This window comes from Melozone crissalis, unplaced genomic scaffold (genome assembly GCF_028551555.1).
Source record: "Melozone crissalis strain CALT ecotype California unplaced genomic scaffold, PUWL_Pcris_2 ptg000013l_1, whole genome shotgun sequence".
In the NCBI taxonomy this organism is placed as follows: Eukaryota; Metazoa; Chordata; class Aves; order Passeriformes; family Passerellidae; genus Melozone; species Melozone crissalis.
Window position 1 is genome coordinate 27958631 of NW_026535791.1, and position 12761 is coordinate 27971391.

The window sequence follows — 12761 nt, forward strand, 5'->3', positions numbered from 1 at the left end:
TTTTTAGAGGTTTTTGAGAACTGCAAGGACAAACCTCTGTCAGGAGCACTGAGCATTTGCCCTGCATGATCTACCCCATCTGCAAGAAGCAGCTGATCTTATTGAGCTCCCTGTATTGCTGTTTTCTAAGGCTTCATTTGCACTGATCATTTAAATCTGCCAAGACTCATTTTCTGGCATGACTCCAGCTAGTACAGAGCAATGTGTATCTGGAGTATTTGAGTGCCTTGGCCATCCAAGATGAGGTGGCCAATTCCACCCCACTCAAGATGGACATTGGCCTGTGCCAACTGCCAAGTCATGCCTACAATTTGTGCAGGAAGCTGCTAATTGATGTCATCCAGAGATGTGTGGAGTCCCTTCCAGCATTTGAACAGCACCAACGACCAAGATAAATTGGAACATTCCCTGGCCCAGTTTAACTTGCTGGTATCGCCATAATTTGCAATTCTGTAGCCAAGTCTGTCCACACGCTCATCAGAGCTGTTCTCAAATTGAAAAATTAAATAAAGCTTAATGTTCTCTACACCTGAAAACAAGCAGTCTTTTATTGCTTGTACTAGCTGGTGAAGATGCTCTGTGGCTCTCCTATTTAGACTCCTATCCTTTTTTTCTCAGTAGAGGGCATCCTTAGTTCAGTCACTTCAGCAGCCTGTGTCCATACAGCAGAGAGTGGGGAAAAACTTCCTATTGCCTCCAAAGCAGACTAAACTGACAACAACAAATAAACACTTGGTACACACACATATTTATGGGAAACACTGTCTTCTGGAACAATCTGGGCCAGTATTCTCTTGAACAGACTTTCTCCTCTTCACCATAATAGGTGGCAAAAAAAGGGGAAATAGGGACTGCAACACTAAAACACATTTGTGAAAATTTCTTGCTTACCTTTTTTGGGGGGATAGAGGAAAAGAACCAGTTTGAGTATAGAGTCAAAATAGCATATTTATGTTTTTGTCAGAAGAAGGAGGGGAGATTTCCCCATTTACTTTAATTAAAGTTCTCCACAAGCTCTTTTTTCCCCCTTAGGTTTGGGATCTTGGCAGGCTTTATGCTTTTTAAAAAAATTCAGCATGCTCACTAGGCAAATTTTCCCATGCTTTCAAAGCTGTACTGCTTAGGCAATCAAATGTTAATCCAACCACAGTCTAGTTTTGCTTTCTTCCCAACAGCTTGATATCTCTTGCCATTACTGTTACACCCTCAGATGTAGAGTAGACTGTGATGTCGCTGTCCAGCACATAAGTGGTAAGGAACTGCAGCATAAATAATGAATTGATAACATGCATGTGTTCCTCACCCCCAGAGCATGTGCAAGGCTAAGCCAGCTGCAAATGATTTATTCAACGCACCAAAGCTATACTAAATCAAGCCAAACAATATTGCCTTTTTTTTCTTTTTATAAGGGTGAAGTATTTCCCACGAAACTGGTAACTCATATCTGTTAACTTATAATCTCTATAACTCAAATGTTTTGCTTCATAACACTCTGCCAGTGGTAAACATCAAAAAAAATTGAAGGCAGCCTCTAAGGACTGTGTTAGCTTAACTGTGAGAGTGAGCATGCAAATGAAATGAAGAAGGCATGTCCAAGGAAGGAGGGAGTATAAAAGTGAAAGTCTAAAGAGTTAAGTGATCTTGGCTTTTAAACAGTTTTTCCCTGAGTCTGATCTGCAAAGAGTTACCACCCTAAATATTTTCAAAAGCAGGTCAATGTAAAACTTGAATAACAGCCATTAAATCTACCTGATCTGTATTGTTCTTCATTGGTGGCCTTTACTGATAAATGTAATGTTTATCTAAGATATCTGATAACAGCAAAAAAAAAAAAAAAAAAAAAAAAAGAGAGAGGAAGATTTAAAAAAAATTAGAAAATTTTTCTAACCAACATCATTATAAAGGAGGTTTATAACATTTCTTTATTAGAAGTTAAATTTGAATGACAATAATTTTACTATTTTTTTTTTTTATGATAAACTGAAAACAGCATACAATGATCACTACCACATGTATTTAGACTTGAGTTGGCTAGACTTGTATTCTCCCAGGGAATCTGGGTACTTCAACTGGATTTCATTTTTTAAAATTTATATCTCACTGAGAAATTTCCAGCTTAGCTTCCAATCTATTTATTCACAAGAATTCTTAGGGTTCCCACTAACTGTTGCAGATGTTCTTTGCTAGCCTGGGTTCAGCAGTCTTGGAACAAGCTCTTGGGAGAGAAAAGGCCTATTTTACGGGATCAGACTGTTTATTCACACTGAAGTCAAAAGGACTAGCTGTATCACATTGCAAACAAGAGCAAATTATCTGAACAGAGAGATTCCTTTTCATTACAAGGATAAATGTTCACGTACACACACATGCACACACAGACACACAGGCACATGCACATGTATGCATGAACTGTTTGGGAGTAAATCTGAGGAAAAAAAATGAGGTAGGGATGAGGTTACCAAAAGTTAATGGAAGAAAAATAACCCCCTTGGGCTTAGGGCTACTCCTGTCAAAGAGTAATAAAGGGGTTTTGTTTGTTTTGTTTTGTCTTGTTTTTCCTTCAATGAAAACAGATGACTGAGGCCTGATTCTGTTCTCAGCAAAATTATTGTAAATGCCAGAGCTGGAAGTTGAGCAAAAAGGATCATTTGTTGGTGCTTACCCAGAGAGAGGAGCTTGAAAGTTTAGGGCCTAAAACAGTAGTGTGACATTAATGTCAGAATGTTTGGACTTCTTTATTTATGAAAGAAGTGCCCGTGTCTTTTTAGGTGCAGAAGTTAGATGGATGCAGCGGTAACAAAGGACCCAGTTTCTCAGAGATTCTTAAGAGCTGCCAGATAAAATTAGGGTTTCATGAAAGGCTGAGAGAGTGCAGACGCTCATAAATAACGATGCTGTCCTCCTTCCTTCAACAGCACTGCAGTGGGCTCTTCTGGCAGCAGGCACCGTGTTAATGCTTTTAATACACTTTAAAAATTAGGCTTATATTTTAATGAAACACCCATGACTGTTTTGAAAGAGATTTTTGTTTTTAAGAAACCTAGACATTATTTTTGTTCAAACAATATAGCTATCTTGTCTTCCTCATCCAGAATGTGGAATTTCTCCCTTGAAAATTCATAAGCAACTGCAAAAAACTCACAGCTGTGAACATTGTTGGAGCCACGCTGTGTCCCAGCAGTCATCTCTGGATGTCAAATATAACCAAGGTTGCATCTTTCTCAGTGAGAAATGAAGGAATATTGTTATATTTACAGCAGAGGCTATCCTGTATCATGCAGACTGTCTCCCAGTGGTCAGCAAAAAGCTGAAAGTGAAGGAAGGTGATCCAATGGATTCCCCTCTAAGCCTTCCAGCCCAGAAATAATCCAAATATTTCTTATAAACATGAAGGCTTCATTTCATTTGAAATCATGACAAAATGCATACTTGTTTCAAGCTCCAAAACTAACTGCTATATGGCAATATTTTGTGCCTTAGAAAACAGGTGTTTGCACAGGCCTAGACAGGGTTACACGAGTCAGATAATTCAAAACAGCTCAGTGCAAATGAGAGTCAGGAGAGAACATCTCACCAGGTTTGTTTCTTACTCCTTGTCTGTTAGAAAAAGAACTATTCCACTGAGCTTTTAAAAATAGATTTTCAAATGCAAACATGAGGACAAATCACCAATCTCCCCCTCCCAAAAAAAACCTACAAGCACTAAGCAAGAACATAATATTTAGCTGGAGTCATTCTTCCATTTGAAGCAAAATTACACCAAAAAATGTAAATGACAACAATAGCAAGCCTTCCCTGACTCTGGAGTGATGACATCCTCCAAGCCTTTTGGTTTTGTTTCAGAAGGAAATCCACCTTCCAGTCATTCAGTCCCAGAAGCTCCTTGGAACATGTGGTCTCTCAGCTCCTTGGAACATGTGGTCTCTCAGCTCCAGGGGGAACCAGGAGGCTGAAAGGGAAAAGGTCCCAACTGCACCCTAACACAGCCCAAGAAACTACTTCCTTATTTGTGTTTCTTTATTGAAATTCAGCCCCTCTTATAGCTGAGGATGCAGACTGCTGTTCCATTTATTTCAAATGCTCCCTGTTTCTGGGGTAATCATTTAGATCTGGAAGCTGAACCTCTGAACAGAGTCTGCTTGACTCCTCAAATAGAGATGAAAATCCAGCCTGGAGATCAATGGGGACTTTTCTAGTAGTTCTGGGTAATTGAGATAAATTTTCTACTTATTCTTTTCTTTATCTTGTAGCCAGGCAGTCTTCCTGCAGGAACTGAGGAAAAATAAAAAAGCAATTTATAAAAGCCAGCCTGAAAACTAAATCTTACTGTGTAATATAATCTCTCCTTGGGAGTTTGTTTTTTTCCCTTGACCAGGCTATATTGCTGCCAGTTTCATGGCTCCAAAGTTGGTGAGTCATATCTTGATCTGTAGAGGAGCTGGGTCACGTGCAGTGTCACATACTGCACTTGCCTTTCCCATGGCTACTGTGGGTAGGAATTGCCAATTTCATTAGCGTGGCTAACGGTTCTAATTTGCTTCTGGTTTACATTGGCTGCAGGGAAAGCAAACACAGTAACCCTCCACTTTAGGTGGCACCAGTAGAACTAGGTTTGTCATGCCACAGAGCAGCCAAAAGAAATACAGTAATTTCTGGGAAACAGATTTATTTACATGTTATATTCTTTTCAGTGCTATACTGTCACAGCTGCCTGTCTGTTTAGCAGGCTTGGACACAAAAGATCTGGATGAGGACTATAAAAGAAGCAGAGGAAAGTGGAACAAAATTAGGGAAATACTGGAAGGAACAGAGAATACCAACAATGAATCCTTACTGAAATGCAAACTTGAGACAAGAGAATTCTGAAGATAAAAAAACATTGGTAACATAAAAGAAAGAAATGAATGTGGTCAAATTCAGGCCCTCTGCATTTAAAAAACAAACAGCAAATTAGTGTTGATATGTATAAAAAGTTGCATTCTGGCTTCTCCATTTGTGTGGACTCTGTTCTCTGCAAACAGCCAAAGCTCTTGGCATCCACAAAAACCATAATTGGGCCTCTCACTTTCCTTGCCAATGCTATGTCTAGGGTTTTGTTCCTCTTATTCCTAAGCAATAATTATGACAAACAAAAAATACCTATAATGCATACATGTTAATGTATTAATATAGTTTATTTTGTCCTGACTGGAAATGAAAAGTATCAGACAAATCTTTTACAACACTGATGAAAGAAAGTTACAGGAGAGCCAAGTGTTTTCAGAAAATTCTTGCATGATGTTAATCAAAATGCTAATTCACATAAGGGAGAGGGCAGGGGACTGACCTCAGGATGCATAAGACATTTGGGAAGCATTAAAACCTGCTGGGCCTTATCAATCTCACAGGATATCACAAAAATTTTAATCTTGAGAAAGGGGTTATGGGAAAGGCAAAAGCATTTACAGATTGACAAATAAGCATATATGTTTTAAAAATTTGTCCCAAATACCCCCAAATTTCAATCCATGCTGAATTAGTAAATCTGCAGTGTACACTGAAGAAGTGTTAAAGCAAAATTTTGTTCATCATTCATTGACAAACTGGCAGAAAAAATTAGTTACTATAGTTTCCTTCAGTAATTTCAAGGGGTGTGGAGAAGGCTCTCAGAACAATTCAAATATCTGAACTAAAGAGCACCAAGTCAAAAGAGACAATTACAGCTGATTTTTATGTGTTATTGCCCAGTGGCAAAATATCTTTTCTCTTTGGGCAACACATATTCCAGATATCTGCTGCTGGCACTTTGTCATCTACTTCATCGGATGCTGTGCTTCCTGTTTTGGATCCTGTACTAAGCACATGTGGGGACTAACTTTTATCTAATCTGACAGCCAACCACTGTTTGATAGACTACTTTCTAAAAAATGTGTGGAACGTTTTGGGCTTAAATACAAGGAAATTCAAACCCAGCTGGACACCCTCCACTGGCCTTTATGTGAAAAACCTCTGCTTGACAATTTTTAAGAGCATTCTCTTAGAAATATCTCTGAATCAGTTTTGAGACATTACAATTCCATAGCTTGTCTCATGATGGGGAATTTGCCTGGAAAGTTTGATTTCTTGAAGGCAAGTAGAGATGATTTTTCCAGCTATCGAGCAGAGGAAGCCTGATTGTGACATCTCCATAAATGCTCAGGTCACAGCTGCCAATTGAAAAGCCAAGAAATGCACTATAAAAGAGGGGTGACAAAAACTGCTGTTGGAAACTGGGATCAGTGTCTGGCTGGGAGAATATGAATCCTAAAAAGACATGCCTCTGTTTCTACACAATTTCCAGCCACCAGAGGGGAACCACATGGAATTTAAAGCAAATCTCCACCTTTCAATCATCTCATCAATTTTCAAAGCAGAGATGTAATTTGTATTGAATTTTACTGGATGGCTTACAGACTTTCAGGATTTATTTCTAAACTGATTTCCACTGAGCATTTCTCTACACCTATATTGGCTTCATCTCTCTTGCGTTTCATGGGATCTTTCACATCAATGAGGAAAAATCCTTTTTTACCTGAAACAAGGGAAACTTGCCCATTTAAAAGCCATGGGCTGACGATAGGTACCTGTGGCACAGTTCAGTGTCATGCAGAGATACTGGAAGCCACCCTGGATATTCTTCCTAGGTTATGGGAAACATTATGGCTGTATTAACACAGGACTTTACCCAGATTCATAATTTGCTTCTCAGTTGAGCTATTAGCCTATAGAAAGTGTTTTATCAATGCGAAGAGTATTTTGTTCCACAGTAACCTATTTAGATTTCACTTGCCCTTTTTGGGACATCACATCCTGTTAAGCAGACTCTCCAAAAGTGACTGGAAGGAAAAAAACCTTTTGTGTGAGAGATGATTCATCTGATATAAATTAAATTCACTACATCCCCTGTGGAAGGTATCAACAAATGGAAACGCCAAATGCAATTATTTACTGTTGATGCTGATTGTGGTGATTATCTTGCAAGAAGCAGGCAGATTAATGTGCAGTGAGGAGGAGAAAAGTGTTTCTAGTGTGGTTGAGTAGGTTAGCCACAGGCCTAGTGATCTGATCTAAGCTTCAGCTTGAGCTGAAGTTTTCAAATGCCTCTGCCTTCCCACTTGTGCACTTTAACACAGTGAGAAGCTAGTTTTTCTAAAGCACATGTGAATCTGATCCCAGGCTATGTCTGAAAATTTAAATTAAAGGTTTAGAACTTCCTGGAATGTACCTAGAATGAGCACTATGTACCATAATTCACTCCACTTTGTGGTGATTTTTGTTATTCGGAGGGCAGTCTCCCCAAATCATACAACCTATGATTTCCAATAATAACAAAAGATTTTTTTAATTTTTGGTGTGCCTGGCTGTTTTATCTGTACAATGATAACTGCAATTTCAATTTAAAAATTCTCCCCCTTTGCAAGAGCCAGTAATTTCATTCACCACATGTGTCTGGATTCCTTTACATTATCCTAACACACACACAATTGTCAAACTAGACTTTGACAATGAAATTAGTGTCATGGACAGGAAAAAAAAAAAAGAGCTTTAGCCTTTAGGTGCACCTGTTTACAGCAACTAGGCAGGCTCAGTCAGGGTGTGTGTGTCAGTCTGCCCCTGCAGCTGTTCCATTACCATAAAACCCATAGTATTTATTAAGTTTTAAGCCTTTCTGAACTCCGTAACTTTGGCTTACAAAGGGAGGCTGTAATGCTATGTCTGGACTGTGATAATGGTTCAGATAAAGATCCAGCATGTGACTCCTAATGAAAGCATTAAGTCTATTGGAAAGAACTATATCAAACTATATGCAGTAAAGCAGACAGCAAATATGAACCATGAAGAATTAATGATTAACTATTCACTGCATGCTTCACTTGGAACAGCGCTGCCATTGAAGGAGTCTGCAAACTCTGTGGAAGAAGTTAATTCACAAACTCGTATTACACAACAAGGTAAAAATCACAAATGCATTGCCTAAACTTTGGGTGGCCGTTTTTTAGTGCAATAAAATTATTTTTTGTAAATAACTGTTGGGTCTTGTTCATGTCCTCAGTTCTGCAGCTGATTGTACACAGACAGAACACTCTACACAGACTACCCAGCACACTGGATTTATTGGCAGTCCCAGACATGTCCACATGGATTCAGCTAAAGCATAGAAGTCTCAGTCATGATAAATAACCAATTCTGAGAAGCTGAATTACATCCTTATTATTCTTTAAAACTGCTTGTGGTTTTTTCTTTTCCTAGGAGAAAGTTGTGTGGGATTGCACTCGTTAATCTTTGTGTGTTCTGTTATTTCAGCAAACCGTAGCATCTGAAAGTCAAATTCAGAGATGCCATCATTTAAATGACTTCTATGTTAACATCCACAACTTCAAATTAATGTCACTGGCAGAACTGGAGGAAAACCCTGGAGAAACCAATGCCACAGCTACTGACAGGCTGTGAGGATGACATCTGTCTCCCTCTGTTCCTGGCAGCTGAATTGCTGTCTTGCAACTGGTATTTTACTTCTATGAAAGGTGCAAGTCTTGGCTCCTGGTATTCCAGTGGGAGGAAAATCTGCCCACTCCAGCAGCACTGCCTACTCCAGGGGCAGTGCTCCTGCAGGTCCAAGAGATTAAATTCTGCTGTCAGCTGGTGTGATGTGGTTCACCACTGTCCATGTCAACAGAGTGAGAGCCAGCCTGCTCTGCTGCTGTGCAGAATCGTGGTGTGCTGGGGATCTGCTTGGCCTGCAAAGCCCTGGGTGTGCCCCAAGGGCACGTTGCAGCTGGAATCCTGACCTGACTCCACATCCTGAGCACCAGAGGAGCAATCTAGTGCAAAGCTCATTCTGTAATCAGAGGAGGAAAGCAGACAATCCCAGCAGTTAATTCAGTTCTGCCTCAGATTTAAATTGCTTAACTGTAGAAGACACCATTGACAGTGTGAAGTGATGAGGCTCCAAACTTAAAGCTCACTGGAAGTGCATGGTTGTTTACCTAAGTCAAGTGCCAAGTACAGAAATTATGTTTATGCCAACACAGTTCTATTTATGGCACTTCTATTTATCTTGCAATCATGAATGGGCCTAATGAAAAAGAGGATGAGCTACAGCATATTGAGAAAAGTAGGTTATAATGTTCTCTTCCTAAAACTACAGGAAATTTTCAGTGTTAAACAAGAAGTACTTAATGGTTTGGGACAGTGTTTTGGTGCAGACTGATGCCAGCTCCTGATTGCTCCACCTCCTGGCACTGTATTCCCATCACTTTATAATCAGCATAGCACATGCAAATTCCATCTGTGCTCCTACAGGGGCTTTTGCCTTTGTTTTCTGCTGCTAGATCAGTGGGAATTTGAAGGACTCTGAATTAGTTATGTTTTATGACAGATATGAACACTTTAACTTCCTGTGGTAGGATGACCTACCAGACACAGACCCAGCCTCTCTCTTACTCCCCCTCCTCAACAGGGCAGGGGGGAGAAAATAAGATGGAAAAGTTCATGATCTCAAATAAGGCCAGGGAGATCACTCACCAGTTACTTTTATGCACAAAACAGACTCAGCACAAAGAAAATTAATTTTATTTATTGCCAGTTTGAAAGAATAGAATGGTGAGAAAGACTGAAACTAATACACCTTCCCCCTCCTCCCAGGTTCAGTTTCACTCCTCAGTTCCCAGTTCTCCTACCTCTTTTCCCGGGAGTTTTACAAGGGGATGTGGGAGAGCTCCTTCCTGCCATTCTTTACTCCTCAGACTTTTTCCTTGATCCAGCATGGGTCTTTGCCAAGGGCTGCAGTTCCTTTCAGGAGCCTGTTCAAGTGTGTTGCAGGGAGATACCTTCCATGCCATGGTTTCCTTGGAGAGTGAACTCCAGGGAAATCTCTGGGCGGTGTCCTCCCCTCCTCTGACCTTGGCGTCCCCTCCTCTGTTTTTTCTCACTCCTTTCATTTCCTTCTTTGCTCTCTGGAGTTCTGTGGTTTTTTTCCCCATTCTTAAATGTGTTTTCCATGAGGTGCCAGCACTTTTGCTACACAGAGCTCAGCTGTGCCCTTTGGTTTGTTGGTTGGTTGGTTGGTTGGTTGGTTGGTTGGTTGGAGCAGTCTGGAACCATCTGTATTGAGCATGGGTCAGCCCTGGCCACTCCTCACCCAGTGGAGCTCCACAGAGGCCCAGATCCACGGGAATATTTGCTTCTGTCAGTCTCATCTGATCGAAACATTTCAGGCAATCTCATCAATAAACAAGTTTAGTTGCACGTGGGAGCTCTCACACCTGTTTTACACATCCAAAAGTCAGGTTCAGGTTTACAGTTACTGATTGGCAAGAGACAGGCATCTTGAGGGGTGTGTTCAGCATATTTTAAACTATGGATGGGTGGATGGCAAGGCTGGACAACCCTTCAGCAGACTTGTCCTTCTCCACTGACAACAGAGGCAAGAGGCAAGATGTTATTTCCCTCTTCCTCTTTTCCGAAGTCTGCTTCATGTCTACCCTAAAACAACACATTTCTCTACCTTTCAGAGAGGAAACACCCCTTCCTTCATTACAATCAGATTTTAGAGCTCTGTGGATCAAACAGCTTTAGAACTTCACCATCATGACAGACCAGAATTTTATTAAGGAGAAATCACAGCCTGGTACTGCAGTAGGACTTTATGAAGCTTCATGCTAGTTTTGAAGTCTTTGGGTCTGTGTGTGTGTGTGTGTGTGTGTGTGTGTGTGTGTGTGTGTGTGTGTCCGTCCTTACACTGCTGCAGAGGACAGGTTAGGGAGGGGGTTTGAGTGCAGGACCTGTGATGCTCCACCCTGTTAAACAGCTCCCTCTTCAGCTACGCTTTGGACTGCTCCAGCTACCTGTCTCCAAGACAAATTTCCTCAGGAGGGCCCAGACCAATCAGTGTCAATGGGCTTTTGATTTATCAGCAGAGACACAGCTGTTACTTGTGCTATCCTAACACTAGAATATTGTGCGCTGAATGGGCTTGAGGTACAAATAAAGTACTGGGTTTCGAGAGACAAGTTAAGAAGTGCTTTCAAAAGTAAGGATGGGAAATGATGACCCTGTGGAGAGGTCCAGTTCCAAACAGGCATTTGGAGCTATTTGAGGTGCCCTGAAGTACCAAACATGTCCATTTGGTGCTGGGAAATGCAGCCCAGGGCCCATGGGGAATTTTCTTCTGTCATGGAAGCCAGGGACCCACTGGGCTATTCTGTGGTGACTACAACCACAGCAGCACTGTGCATTTAAACAAACTTATCATACATTCATTCATTAATCACAGGTTTATACATTTTCTTTAAGGAATTGATTTCAAAATCTGTTTTCTTATTTGCTTCTTTTTCTAGGTACCTATTTAGGGCATTATGAGATCTTTACTGAAAATGAGTAGCACTTTACATTAGGAGTAGACATCTTATTCAGTGTTATTTGCCTCACCTATAACTTTGCTGATGAACCTGAGAAAGGCAAAACCAGTCAAAAAATAAATATATGAGAAAGGGAAACTGTTCCTAATAATCACTATTAATTTGAATTCTTTTTATTTGGAAAGAAAATCCTTCCTTATTTGTTTTCTTCCCTTTTCTTTAAAATAATTTAGAATCAGCTAAATCTTTCTCCAGCTTGGCTTTTAAATTAACCATTGCTTTGGGTTCTCCAGCTTTATAATTTAGAGAAAAAAAAATCTTCCTAGCATTACAAAACCACATTTCCTTTTAATTTAGTGGCTGCTTTCCAAAGCAGGAAGTTAAGAAAATAAAGCAACTTTATACCCAGAGTAAGATAAATAGTACTGTCCTAAGAGGCAATGCTATTTATACTCTCTTTGTATTTTTATTTCCTACTCTGCCCTCTTCCCCATTCCACTGACTGTAATTAAAATCATAGCTTCTGAAGTAATTTTACATTTCCTTTACAGTGCTAATGCTGTTCTATCCCCTGCAGAAATTATAATGGTGTGGTTGCTAGTGTAGGCAAGCTAAAAAGGACAACTGGCACTTTAATCTGTTCTATTTAAACCTTCCCTTTTTAGCTGGATCATTATGATGAAATAGAGGATGCTTTCACAAATGTTTTATCCTGAGTAGAGTCTTGATGCTGTACATGTTCTAACAATTCCATTGCTGCAAAAATACCCATCTTTCTGAACATGAGTGCTCTTCCTGGAGGAACGGGAGATGACCTGGGTTTCAGTAGGGAAGGAGTCACACAGCATTGACAATGACTCCTTGTTCAGTCTGTACAGAGAAATACATGCCTAGGGTGCTTGGTTTGTGTTCTGGGGCTCTCCAAGGCACACCTGCCTCTCCACTGAGAGAAGAGAGAAGCATGTTACATCATTTAGCAGGACTGTGTTGCTCAGGGATGGGCACACACACCAGGTACCCTAGAACTGGATGGTTAAATTAGCCACCCTAGACCTGGATATAAGCTATTATATAAAAGTGGTATTATTGTTATCAGCAGCAGAAGCTTAGTAAAGGAAAAGCTGGACATAATTCCGTCTCACAGACTCCAAGTAGCTGGGATCAGATAAGGAACAAAGACAGGAAATGTTTCAGGGACACCTTTGTCCTCAGGGTCAGTGTCTACAGGGCAAAAGGCATTTATTCCAGCTGGTGCAAGGGCTGTAGAGGTGGTGGGCTGGTGGGAGTGATGCCCACGCTGTGTCTGCCCAGGATTGCTCACAAGCCTGATGTCACAGAGAACCTGTTGCTTTATTTCAAAAGGAAGCCAGAGAGATTATTAGT